Source organism: Anopheles darlingi, chromosome 3, assembly GCF_943734745.1.
Source record: "Anopheles darlingi chromosome 3, idAnoDarlMG_H_01, whole genome shotgun sequence".
Taxonomy (NCBI): domain Eukaryota; kingdom Metazoa; phylum Arthropoda; class Insecta; order Diptera; family Culicidae; genus Anopheles; species Anopheles darlingi.
The window spans coordinates 30,131,484-30,145,938 of record NC_064875.1 but is presented as its reverse complement, the minus strand read 5'-3'; the positions used below and the strand labels follow the sequence as shown (position 1 = coordinate 30,145,938).

Sequence of the window (14,455 nt, the reverse complement as noted above, 5' to 3'; positions counted from 1 at the left end):
CCCGTAATTCCCGCTTCTAAACGTTAGTCACCGCTACAGTGCTCTACTTCGGACCACGTACCAACAAACTTGGACAACGGTTACTTAAAGTCTGCGGCTGTTGGCTGCGAGAGGCTCTGTTGTGCTCCTGATGATGGTTAATTTGTTTATGATTTGATACAATCATGCTCGGCGGTATTTATACACCCAGCATCACCGCCACCGAGAGAGCATCACTATCCCCCCGTGCAGTTGCGCTAGTACCCCTTGGGTAGGCCTCGGTGCCTCGGTGCTGCTGCGCCAGGGCTAGTACTTTCGGTACGGTCCGGAGAATCTACTAAGAAGAGGCTGCTGCTGGTGGTGGTGCGCCATCTCTTTTCTTCGTCAAGCGCGCACCGTCGTCGTAGTGCATTGTCTGCGCTGTGTGCGCTTCGCGAAAGGCTCCCAAATCTTGGGCTTGAGGAGGGAGAGGAGGCCAAAAGATGAGATGGATGAGCAGGAGAGCACGCCTTCGGTGGCCGAGCGAGGGCGCGCGCGACGACGACGACGACGACGAGCCAGCGGCCGAAACCACCGAAACGGCGCCACAACGCGTGCAGTTTTCGCTTTCGGAAGAAGTGTGAACGGGCTAAGCGAGATGCTCCTAGATGTGGGAAAAGGTGGTGGAGGGAGGATCGCGAAGTTGAAGAAGCAGCAGCAGCAGCAGCATAACCTAGAGAACGGTCAGATTGGTGGTAAAGAAGATCGAAAGAGAATGGGGCACTCATCTTCGACTTCGCAGACCGCAGTGCTGCCTTTTGCGCAAGGAAGGGAAGGGGAGGATGGCAGTGCGACGAGCATATAGCGATGGCGCTGGAGAAGGGAGCTCGGTCGTCGGTGCGATCGGTCCTGCCGCCGGTGGCAGAACACCATCATTACCATCTACCATCTTCACCCGCCATAGATCCTAGCCCGATCGCCACACACTCCGGGTCTCTGATGGCGGTGCTGCCGATCTAGTAGATCGAAGGCACAGGCCAGACCAGAGCAGCGGGCCACCGAACCGAACCGAAAGTGAAACGGAACATTCACGAGGAAAAAATTGGTTCACGTGCTCTCGAGGCTCGGGGCCACCGACGAGGGCGGGAGGTACTTGAGACAACTTTGTAACCCATTCGCCGCTAGCAACCCTTGGAAAGGGGGGAGGGGGGGAAGATGATGTTGTCTCTATCGGTGTGCGCATCACATACACACAACACGTGCGCAGACACCCCGGGATCCAACGCGTGGTGCTTGCGCTCACGTCACCTCTCGGTACGACGGTTCCTTCACTTTTTGCCGGCTTCCCCGGGTTTGTTCTGCTGTAGGAGGAGGAAGAGGAGGCGTTCAATGGCTGGAACGAATGCCGAATTATGGTTTTATCAAGCACCGCCATTTGCCATTTGCTCGGAGGTGATCGAGAAAAGGTTTTCTGGAAGCGCGGAATCCTTTTTTACGCCGAATTAGCGGGCCATTCCATTCGCCATACTGCACACGGCCCGGCGCTTCGACTGAGACGAGATGTGCGCTGAGCGCTGATGAGTGATTGTGGCCGCAAGCAGGAGGGATCGCAGGCAATCTATTAGACCGATTGGGCACGCAGCTTCCGTGACGGATGTTGGCTACTGTTTCTGGGTGGATGCATCTCGCTGACGAGAGTTGCAATGATTTACTAACGCAAGGCACAGGTTGTTTGTGCGATGAAAAGGGCATTCCGCTGTAATAGGTTTCGATATTTTGGGAAAAAAGGGTGAAGATAACATCCAAAGTCACGTTTAAAATTGCTAGTATAGCACATATGCATACAATGTGATGGTTCAAAGTTTTATTTGTATCTGTTGACGATATTTAATCCTAATACCACCAGCTTGAGACAATAAACTTTGTGCTGCAATGATCTAGAAATACCTAAAGAGTGGGCTACGCTATTGTTAGTTAGCATAAGAGGAGGCTAAGGTACTTAATTTGTTTTATTCACATTTACTCTTTACATTTTTTCACGACTGCTTATCCCTTCAAGAGCTCTCTGGAATTCTTTAGGTATTCCATACTAAGGATGTCATTCTGCGTTAGGCGTTATTAGATGTTAATGCTATAAAGGACAAAATACATTCTTCATTCTTTAGTTAACCATTTATGTTTAGTTAACAGTTAACCATTTATGGTATCTAGCTTTGCTCGTTGTGGTTTATCTATGGACAAGAATAGACGTGAGTTGATCGAGAAACAGATACCAGGTGTATGCATATGAAACCGCCCTCCGTGTTCTTATAGCTATATCTCAGCCAAATGGAACCGTAGAACCGTTCTCAATGTTTCATTTTGTTCGTTCGGCATCTGTTAATCCAAATCGGTGCGCAATAGTTCTAATTTCACACTACAACCAATATTTTCATTGTGTACAAAATGGCAAGTTCCGTCCTTAAAAACTGCAAAATGCCGACATCGATAATTTTCTGCCTCTATTTTCAAAACTAGGCGATAGAATCGCATCAAATGCTTATCGAAGCTTATGGTTAGCATGCTCTTTATGAAACACAGTGCAAAGAGTAGTTTAAAAAATTTAAAAATGGCGATTTTGATGTGACAAACGAAAATCGCGAAAAACCATCAAAAACGTTAGATGACACCGAATTGCATTCCGTATTCGGCGAAACGGTTATTAGTGAGCTATACAAGCAACACTCTATCGATTTCGAACCGTAAAAACCGCATAAATCGACCGGAATATCGAAATTGATAAAACAGACCGATTTTGCTCGATGAAAATGCTTCGCCAAACCGTGGAAAACCGGCCAAGAAGACTATACAAGACCTCAATTGGGATCATTTATCGCTTGCGGCTAACTCATCACACTTGGCTCTATCGAATCAACACTCATTTGCATCGTTGGGACAGATACAGGCCGAGCAACGCTTCCATTCTTACAAAAGTTCGAAAAACTCGACCTGTAATTGGTTCGAAACAAAAGATCGACTTTTGTTTTTGACGAGGTATTTGTAAATTGCCTAAAAGATAGGAAAAATGTATAGCTAACTATTGCCATTTCTTTGAAGAATAAGAGTTTCTCCATTTTCGCAGAATAAACATTTTTTCTTGATAAAAAAAGGCGGTTTCATATGCATACACCTGGTATATATTTTTTTTATTGCTTCAACTTTAAATACGATCACCTCTTGCAACAATATTTACATGTGACCCTACCAAGTTACAACCTATGGTCCCCTTCCAGCACATTTTCCTATAGGCTACTCTGGGAGGGGCCAATTGTTCACATAACTACACCTGCTTTGACACGTCACAGTTTACCAGTAAACAGGAACAGTCTGCGCAACATTTACACTAGGACTAGGGCTATTCACAAAGGACGAGCTACGACTAATCTACATTTATATACATATGCGCTCCGTGCTGGCCTTATCACTTATGCCTCGCTCTCGCTAGAAACAGATATGACAGATCCTGCTTAACAATTGTTCGGATGTATGGAACATGGCTTGGTGAGCATTCAATTGATACACATAATAAGTATAAGAAGATAAGCTTCTTGATTTATCCCTTCAGTTGCGTCTTGCTATCCTATCTTAGCAACAGATAAAATGCATTGGTACCGAGAAGATATGTTATTTTGTCATTGCTGACATAGCCAAGTATACTTGTAAATGACGCACATAATATTGACTATGACTATGCACATGCTTCTTCTTGAATAGGATTACTACGAGTGAAAACATTCGCTAGACATGCTTTTTCATCAGCTAAGGCTGATAATCAGTAGCCCTATAAGTCTCCAAATACTTTTCAATTAGATTCCAAACCTTGCAGCCTTGTCGGAAGGTCGATTCGTTTACCATTAAATGCTTGTTGAATTATTGTAAATCTTTCGTAAGTCTTTAAATTTTTCGTAAGCCCAAATAACTCCTATTTTGGAAAGTGGCATTCAGCAGAAGTAGTGTCGGAACACTCCAACATCTTCAATTCGTTCAACGCAGAAGAGAGAGAGAAACAATGTGAATCATTCGGGCGCCAAATAGTGCGGTAACTGATAAATGACCTATCCCACAGCAGGAATTCTCTTCGGGGCTGCTTACAAATTCGGTGTAATTTCCTTAAAGTTTACCATTCGCTATGCAGTTTATTGCAATATGGTCGTCTCATCACCTCGCTTTTGTCTCTCCCTCTCTCTCTCACTCTCTTGAACTCCGTTGGTTGTTAACCAGATATCGGGTCACCTTTCACTTGGAATCTTCACAGCCATCGAGGCTTCGGGTTTCGGGGTTTATTTTTTCGGGGGCAAACAATTTGTCACCCCAATCACGGTGGCTGATATTGTCTGCCACTGTGTCTGCCAACCCAATGAAGCCAGCCAGCCCCCGATGCGGTGCGGGAGTGCGGGAAGACCAGAAAGTGCATCTTGTTTGTCCGAGCATCCGAGTGTCTGGCGCTCACGAAAAATAATACAATTAACGCATTTCAACTCCTTGACCCACGGCACTACTCGTCGCTTTGAAATAAAAGGAGGTCAGATTTGATCTGCCTTAACATTTGGATGTTACAAACCCACTACTGGGCGACAAGCAATTCGCCGTATCTCAGCTGCCGTGTAGCCCACGACGGTGGTCGACAACGGTAGAGATTGCTGCGAAGATTCACCCGCTACACTGACCTACCATGAGCTATGCGACGTCATGACCGAAGAAGCCCGTTCACCTAATTAGCAGAACCGGACGAAAAGGCAGACGGCAGAGGAATCCGTAATAACACGTGTGCGTGATGCATCTAGCTGTAGGTGCATCATTGCACCTGATTCGACCTCTATTGCACCGTTCGCCCATTCGCCATCAGTGACAGCAGCTAGCACCGCTGGATGGGCTACAGATATGCGTGATAAACAGCAATGACGCTTCCAAAAAGGAAAGAACTGAGTACAGAGTAGTCCGCTTATACCTTGCCCTGTACTTATTAATTGTTGGTTCGAATTATTATCAGGCTCGTCTATGCAATACTCCTCGGGCAGCTCGATTACGTGGTGATTGGAACACCCCAACCGCGATCATACGCGATGAAGGCGGCGATCCGTGGGATGCACTTTACCACACCAGATAACCTTCGCTCGGTCGAACCGATGAGTATCCGTCCTTATGGATCGTAGCAATTTCTGGTGATGGTTGACGTTAAAATTAATGCAGGGAGAGATGCCGGATGACCTTGGCTGAAACGGCTGCCGTAAGACCGAGGTACGGCACGGTGGTACGGTGAACGGCAATATGTCAGTTAAATGTGTTAATGGACGCGCGGATCTGCTGTAAGTACTGTCACACTTTTGGGGTGTCGCGTGAAAACAACATAATCAAGGCAGTGTAAACATTAAGATAAATCTTTAATATACATGATAATTCAATCAGGATGCAACGTTTCCTGGAAGCGAAGTGTGAGAGATGGAGCTGGGAGGGTAGTGTGATAATTACATAAATGGTTCCCATGCCGCAAGCATGATGGGTTTATGAAGATTGAAATTTTTGGTGGGATGGTCATGCAATGCGAATATAAGATGATCAGATTTTTGATCATCTGTTGAAGGTAACTTTTGAATCATCGTCTTTCAATACCCTTATATAACGTGTCCTTGATCTTGTCTTTTACTTGAACATCAGATGATCATAAGGGCCAAACAGAAGCATAATGTGACTTCTCTTTTTCAATAAGTAATGCAAAAATTAATCCGGATTTTTGTTGCTAGTTCCATACTAAGCTCCCTTACAAAGGAATTTAAGATTTGGGATAAGCTCAACTGAAAGAACGCTACAAGCACAACGTCGAGAAAGATAATCAAGAAATGTGTAAAAGCAATCGGCAGCATTCGACTCCGAGCACCTTCTAGTATCTGGATATTACGACATCGCGGATCACCTGTACAAGAGCTATCGGTGCTTGAAACTGGATCACAAGTGTAGCCACGGAGGGGCTTCTCCGTGAAGAACACACTTCACACACCGACGCGCGGCCAGATACACGGTGACGCCCTCGGTTGCCTTTCTCATGGACCGTATGCTAACACTACTATTTTCACGCCCGATCCTCTCTACCCGTGCGAGATGCGCCTTTCTAACCGCCATTCTATTATGCACCAAACCCGGCGACGGAATGGGATTGCAATTCTCGCAATCAGATTCGTGTCAGTGTGGTCGACGGTGGCCTTAGCCTTACCATTAGACCGTGGAAACCCACCGGTCTCGTGGCAGCTCTGCTCTCGAACGTCATGATCATCAGGCTGCCATCTCTAGATCATTTCTTTCGCGGACGCGGACCGAGGAACGCACGTTCGACCGCGCGCACACACACAACATCCATCCTGCGCAATGCAACAGAACCGAACGCAAATGCCGTCGTCACCGTACGCGGTACTCAGCGCCCCTTCGACCGGCGTGTTATTCGCGCGTGGCTCGATCTTGTGCCGCGCGTGTCATGATTTACGGAATCGCCGCTAAGCGCCGGTCACTCCGGGTGTATTTTGCTTTACCCGCGATGCAGTAATACCGCTTTCCCTTGGCCCAAACCTTACCTCCATCCATGGGTCCATCCACCGCTGTGATGCGTTTTTGTGATGCAGAGCTCACCGTCACCACCACCATCAGCGCCCCGCGTGCGACACAATCGCGAAGATGCATCCCAGGAGTTCGGTCGCTTCGCAAGAGAAAACAGGCTTCCTCGTTCGTAATTTAGCCCTTCTCGCGGGATTATGAAATGGCTCTGATAGATTAGCTCAGCCGAGAGATGTCCGCCCAGTTCTGCCGCGTGTTGCGATGATGTGACGCTTACCAAGTCCAAGAGAATGGACCACCAATGCTGTCCAGTGGTACAGATATCGTTGTGGTACATCTAATTGCATCAAATCAGTTTCGCACGTGCCGCACGCCTCCATTAACAGGTTCAGTATAATTGTACAATGTAATTGCCGTTGCATTCAAATTTGCACAATCTAATCCGATCATATCGTTTCAGATTCAGGGATCGTGGATCGTGGAACGATGAATCATGCGATTATGATACTGAAGAAGAACGTTCTGCTGCGTTCTGCGAGCACTCCGCAGGGAGAATGAGACACAGAGAGAGAGGAGCACGATCTACGAGCAAAGATGTTTCAATGGAGCGTTGCAGGGGTCCCATAAATCCCAAAAAAAAAAAGAACAAACAAAATGCTGGCAAACATGGCAAAACTGGCAGCGAACAACTGCCCAAAATCACGAACCTTACCGTTGACCTTTCGCCAGGGTCCAGATGTGGGTTTTTTAGGAGCATTGATTTATGGTCACTGCGTTAGGAAACTGGACCAACAATAATCGATAGGGCACCAGCGCCGCCAGCGTGCTCGCCGGTTGAACCTAGGTCAGGATTTCTCCAGCTGCCAATCAACAGCAGCAGCAGCAAAAGTGGTGCAACAAGGAACGATGCTCACGAAGATGGCGGACCGAGCGACACTATCGATGCTATCGCCGATGCCGATGAGAAACTTTACTAAACTGACACAGGTGCTAGGGACAAGGGTAGCGCATGAGTGGTGCGGTGGAGACAAAAAGAGAGGCCTGTCATGGTGCGACTGTGCCTGTGCTCCAGCAAATCCAGCTTGTTTCGACAAGTGTTCTCACACTAGCCCGGTAACGGACCGCGACGGATCAACAAAATGATCATAATCGATCGTGGAACATTTGTCTAGTGCGTCGAGACCGCTGGCCACCTAGCCGCTGGAGCGCCACTCAGTAGTTTGATTGCGTTCGATTGGTAATCGAACGGTGCGCCATTAGACCAGAAAGCAATTTGTTATTTGACCCCCCGCCCTTCACGGGGCGCACTTTCGGTAGCTACTACTACATTCTCCGATTGAAACTAATTATCGAGATAAAATGGTGGCTTGCTAAACGCATCGCAAGCAGTGTCTATCTCATCTGCCGTGGCATCCGCGCATCCACGACGCAATGCACATTCGCGCGTTGCTTGTTGTTGCACACAAAAGCGGATTGTGGATCGAAGATAAGCGACCGGAGCAATTAAGAGTATGACCACAATTTGCGATTCTAAAATGGCCGCTTGGCTTTCGCTGCGTCGCTTTTGTGGGAGCTCGTTTTGTAAAGAAGCACAGAAGGGTGTGAAGTTGAGACACCATTTTAACGGGAACGAACGAGATCATAATTTCCCAACTCCCAACCTTTTGGTGATGTGGTGGCCATGCGGTACGGTTGCATAGCAACCTCCCATCCCGTTGCCGATGAACGATGGGGAACCCATTCGAATTCTCGCCAAACATACGAGGGAGAATCAAATATAAACGAGACTTTATTTTTTGCAAATTTAATTTTGGTTTAAACGCACAGAAGGTATTTTTTTATTTTTCTACATAAGCTCCTAAGTCCGAAACACATTGTACCCAAAGGATAGGCAGCTTTTTAATATATTTCTCGTAGAAAGATGTTGATCGTGTTGGCAGCCAATTGCGCAAATGAGGTTTCAGCCTCAACATCATCGATGAATCTTTTGTCTCCCAAAATTTCCTTGAGAGAGATAAACACATGAATGTCACAGGGTAACAGGTCAGGACTGTAAGGAGGTTGTTTCAATGTTTCCCACCTTAGTTGCTCAATTTTTGCTCTAGTAATGGCTGCAAGTGTTTATGGTCGAGCATTGCCATGAAGAGAACCACTTCCCTTATCAATATGTCCCATATTTAGAAGCGATATGCAAGTCGGATCTCACTTAAAACATTACAAGAATCGGACGCATTAATTGTCCTGCAGTGATTCGACGTCTGTCATTCTCAGTAAGCCGTCTAAAGGATTTAATGGTATGCACTCTTATGCTGGTGCTAGGTCTGCGGTTATGGCTCTCATTTTCAACACGATTATGACCCAAAAAGATTTTTTTAAGCTATGCAACCACTCTGGCTCGCGTCAGTGTCTCTTCCCGGAAGTGCGCAGTCGATCTCCTCAAGATTTCGATAAATTTTACGACTTCTACGGCGAGAAACTTTATTATAATATGTTGCACAAACGACGAAGGTACCTCATACAGCGAAATTATTACTGTGGACACTGAAAGAGTTCAAGGAGGCGATCCAGGGCGCTTTTCCTATTTCGGACAAACCAACCCAACAACTAAAAAAGCGAGAACGTTCTATCGTCATTTTTGTGACCGTAGGACGAAAAGTCTCGTTTATATTTGATTCACTCTCGTACGTTCGCTTTTTCGTTAATTCTCGCCACTCGCGACCGTCGCGCGCTGTTGCGCTATGTCAGCTGCATGCCTGGCATCTTCTGTTGGATGCACAACATACAGTGCAGTAGTGGGTCTAGCAACATATTTGTATCACTTAAGCCCGTGGCCGTACTATACTGGCTAAGATGCTCTGGATCCCTGCTGCTGCTGCTGCTGCTGCTCGAGATGGTCACATCAGATTGCGGATTGTGGAAAGTGTAGTAGCGCCAGGCACCTCATCACAACTCCAGCGCGCAAGGTGGCAGCTGGACCGCCTATTGTGTAACAGCCCACTAACCCGCATTGTGCAATGGCGTCCAGAAATGCGAACGGACGGCCGGGTTAGTGCTACGATATCATTAAGTAAATTGAAAAATAAAAAAGAAATTGAATTGCTGGTGCTGCTGGTGCTGCTGGTGAGCAATTCGATCGATTGAAGCGTCTGGCGCGTTGATCGGGGAATAACCTTTACCGTTTTGGGTGGTCGGCCCACCAACCCGTGCAATCGGTTTGCGGGACTGGCGGGAATGCACATTCAGGGTGGCTTTATTTTATGCAAAAAAGAAAATGAAAAAAAAAACAAAACCCGAACGGCGGGCGTCGGTGAAGACTCCATTAAACAATTCATCACTTGCAGCAGCAGCAGCAGCAGCAACAGCAGGCCACGGCCTGCTTGTAAATGGTTTTAATTTTACAACCTTTCCGGTTGCTACCACGGTTGCTGTGGGTTCGTGGCGGTTCCATCTTGCGGCGCCATTCACCGGCGGCCTAATTGGTGTGAAGTCAGTGTGTGTCTTGGTGTGGATCCAAGCGGCTAACCGATGGGCCGATGCCCTCCCGAAAATGGTCTGGGCTGCGTCTGGGCCACTAGCCGATTGAGTAGGTCAATCCGGCGGGAGGGGGCCCCCTCTCCGGTGCGCAATTGCCGGATGCCAGCAACTTTCAGTCAAATCCCGACAGGCTCCGTCGCGGGTGAGGCTTCAAGGTCGCCGCCGGAGAAGATGTAACCACCGTCGCGGCGGCCACGGCGTGCGTTCACATCGCACGTGAATGTTCCGCAAAAAAAAAACGCTTTCGGGCGACGGGTTGCGCGGTGTGGCTAATTCAGCCAATGGTGGTGGTGGTGGTGGTCGAGGTGAAAATGGTTGGTAACGGTTTTGCGCCCCATAGGCGGCCAATAGGCGGCTCCATGCTTCCACAAGACACTTTCATCCGCCACGGCACGGCATGGGCGGGATAACATGGCGCGGTGTGGCCGGAGTGGTACTTTCATTTCGAGTAAGGTTGGATCTTTACTTTTGAGGGCGATCTTCTCGTCGGGGCCCCGAACAAATGGCTTACTATTTAAGGAATCTGCTTGAAGAGCGAAACAATCGCGCACCGCACCGGGATGACCTTGGAAGATATCGACGACGACGACGACGACGTGGAACGGTCTGCTCCGTACGCTTCTTCGACTTCGTCGCGATCAATCATCGATGCGGCCAATCTAAAAAGCATATGCGAACCACGACTTACTCGCACTCCATGCTGCACTGAGCCACCGAAGGGAAGAAGAGCAAAAGCATGTTCGTTTTGTGCTCCAATTGGCCAAGTGCCCATTAATTACTCGTAAAATCTGTGCGTTTGTGTGTGACAGGGTGTAGCTAATCATGAAAAGGAGCAGGAAGAGAACACGAGAGGGCAATACAATGCATCTCCATGAAACAAAATCCTCAGCCATCGCACTTATTTGGTCATGACGAGGCTCTAGAAGGGATGAATGCAATGGGGTGTAAGCAATGGGTTGCGACTTTGTTGATTAAATTCAAGGGCATCCGTTTGGCATCTAGATATCAGCCCACGAACCTTGAAAAGGTGAATGCCGAGGAAGGGGGTCACTAGAGCTGTTTTGAGGATGGCGCCGATCCATGGAAATGATTTGTTGTCAGCTCGCAGCGGTATATCGGAGGTTGAGGAAGGTTTTGCTAAATCCACACAATGGGCAGAGAAGGTTAACATAGGAGGCTGGCCGGTCCGTGTGCGAACCATCTGCCGTTGGCCGAAAATGGGTTCCACTTCCTGCTGGTTGGACTCGCTGTTGCAAATTGGGACAAAAGCCGCAAAATGCTGCATGAGATGAGTTCTTTTTTAACTTCTTCTAGTGACTTTGTTCGAACTGTTTAAATTTTAATAATTGCAATGCATTCTTTAGTATTTCATGTCATGCGTTTTGAGTCAAATGCGGTGAAAACAAGTTGTTCTTTTTACTTTCTTGATGAAAATGAATCGAAATGATCTTTCATGTAGGATTATCCACTTATTATCAACTATTTATTGAGTTTATAAGAGAAAAATAAAACCATCACGCAATTTGTCTATTCAATTGGCTAATGAAACTTCTTATTGCACAAGCTTGTGGTCCGTGCTGTGCTCCGTGCAGTATGTTCTTTCCTTCAGTGATTGCGCGAAATTCAAGAAATTGTAACAATCTCCCTCCCTGTGATCCATAGGAATCTCTGCATGATCTACAATCACGGCGATGTACCATACCATGTTTCCATACCTGTGATCAAACACAATCAGGTACTTTCATCTCCATATCGTACATCATCTTTAACCGTTACGATGCCACGATGGTACATTCACGATCGTTCGTTTCCAGCTGGAAGTGAGGTGCAGGTGCTCGCTGTGCACCATCGATACCGCCGCATCGTGACATAAGTGGTCGAAGAATGGCTTATGTAATCTCAGTCACACACACACATGCACCTGACGATAGTGGTGGGGTGTCTAGAAGTTCGATGCCATTCGTTCAAACCCATAAGGCAGTGCTGTGCAGCTCAAAGTATATCATGGTACATTGAAGTACCACCGCATGATCTCACTTTGAGTCATCTGTCAAACACATTCCCCCACGTGTTGTGCACCAGAGCACGCTGCGAGATCCGTTTTCTCATCAAAGGTTAGTCGAGCAATGCGAGCGTTCGTTCGTTCGTTCGTTCGTTCGTTTGTCTGTCTGTCAGACGAGACGCTATCTGACGCATCCTTCGAGCTTGACACGAGCCGATCCTACTCACTCCGGCACCAGAGTATCGTGTCTGACGAGTGCTAAACGATCGAGTTGTGACGAATGGCACTCGCCCTTGGGGTAGTTCTGGCAGGAGGCCAACAATTAGTGATTGTTTCGAATTGATCTTGTTAGAGGAAGTCTATGTGTGTGTGTGTGTGCGCCTGATTCCGATTTGGCAATCTGCTTGCTTCGGCATTTCGGAAGAGGAATCGTGAAGGGCGTACGATCGCACTCCAGCGCGCACTCCAGCGCCGAAAGTGTACTTACGGCCCCCGGGTACGGCCCAGGACCTTCATTAAAGTCCCCATTGATACACATGACGGTATACAACGCCAGTGAATGTGTCAGTGTTTGCTGAATCCATTCTCCGAGTCGCGCGCGCGCACACAGGAAGCGACCGCTTGATCGTCCCTTTCCCACAACGGAGGTGTTTTTGGGGAGAGATCAGATCGATTAATCAAAAGCAATTATTTATGCTGCTCGCGTGCGAGGGTTGCGTTTTCCGAGGTTAGGTCGTCGTGTCGTGGCGGCCATTTCCTTTCCAGCCGGTGCTGGCAGTACTGGCGTGAAGCCGCGTCGTTGGTAAACCTGACCTCGGCGAGCTAAACGGCGATGGAAGATGGAGTTGAACTTGAATCGTGCAGCATGTGGCCGCAGCGCCGAAGATCGCTAATCAACAAAATGTTGGCTCGCGTGGCCGGGTGCCTCGACTGAACCGTGGCGCCTCAAGTGGCGTGTAAACACCATAGCGGTGTCCCCTCGTTGACGCGTTTCTCGTTGACCCCACGGGGCTTTAAAAGCGCGACGGATGTAGATCAGACGCGATTGCGGATCGTTTACGGTGGCATCAAGTGACATCAAGTTCACACGTTCTACACTCTCCTTTTTGGAGTCATCGTCGCTGGAAACGGATGCAGGGATGCCCGAGGGTCCCCCAAAAAAGGGGCACGCGAACGCTCACGATGGCGACTGTCACGATGACACGATGAGCGGAGCGTGTCTCGAAGCGATGCAAAGGACCAGATAGGCCGGATCAACAAATCTGCCATCTTGGACGGTGCTAGGAACACGCATTTCAAATCGTTTATGATTTGTTTATTCAACACTCCTGGGGTTTTAATTGTTGGAGATTTCACGCGAGGATATGTTTAAAAAAATATATACATTTTTATGCTGTTAGTTGCTAACATGTTGGCCAATACTTAATGTACTATTCACCTGGCAGCATTATACTCGCCTGCAGCTACAAGCAATCACTATGCAAATCGCAATCAATGCAAACGTGTAAAAGATAAAGAGAAAGGTTTTGCTATGTGTGATGTTGTTGTGGCCATCTCTCGAGAGCCGAATGCATCCTCAATTATCGTCCTCAGAAATGTGCAAACTGTAATGGTTTGCCGCAGGCAAAGCTAATCGCTAATTGGCAATTGCTGGCCTTCGAGTTTTGTCATTGCATCCCCATAAAGGCGGGATCATTACACTGCTGCGCGATAAGCATACCATCACGCCACGTCTGTTACATGTCTATAATCATCGGAAAATTTAAAAGAACCAGCAGGAATGGTACGAATATTACATAAAGCGATTCATACAGTATGGAAAAAAAGTTTATCCATCCCTACAAGAATTTTACGTTTTAGCTGTTTTCTCCAAACATCTACGTTCAAAAATAAAAAATCGTATATCATTTATAGATTGAATTTTGATTCTTCTTTGTTTTACATTTTACTTTTTTTCAAACTTCAAACTAGAAAAAAGATATTACAAAAATAATCGAAAAAGGTACGAAAAACACGCAAAAAAAGTTTATCCACCCCATACAAAGCAATGTATGGAATCGTATAGTATCGTGTGGTCTTCTCTTCAAATTAATCAAAAAAAAATTTTTCTCTCCTTTTCAAGGATGCAGTGTACTTCTTTAATCTCATGCGCATCTTTTAAGATCCTGTTGATGGGTTTTTTAAATATATATGGACGGACGAGCCGTACGTTTAACCCTGTTGATGGTTATATCGCCTAAAATAATGGAGTTATGCGTCAAAGAAGTTCCTAATAGTTGCTGATTTCTAAGATTTGTTGATAGAGTTGATAAGATTAAAGAAGATGAAATGTTGCGAAAAAATTATCATTTAATTTTTTTGAAGAGAAAACCATACAAA

At 46.9% G+C, this 14,455-nt stretch overlaps 1 protein-coding gene across 1 annotated transcript in view; it reads right to left on the bottom strand.

Moving 5' to 3' along the window:
* LOC125954097 (pro-resilin-like) overlaps window positions 1–137 on the bottom strand; it is a 3,402-nt gene extending 3,265 nt beyond the window's left edge. The window contains exon 1 of the mRNA XM_049684107.1: window positions 62–137. The gene's annotated coding sequence lies outside the window, so the exon portion shown is untranslated. The remainder of the gene's footprint in view (window positions 1–61) is intronic.
* Between the last annotated feature and the right edge of the window lie 14,318 nt (window positions 138–14,455).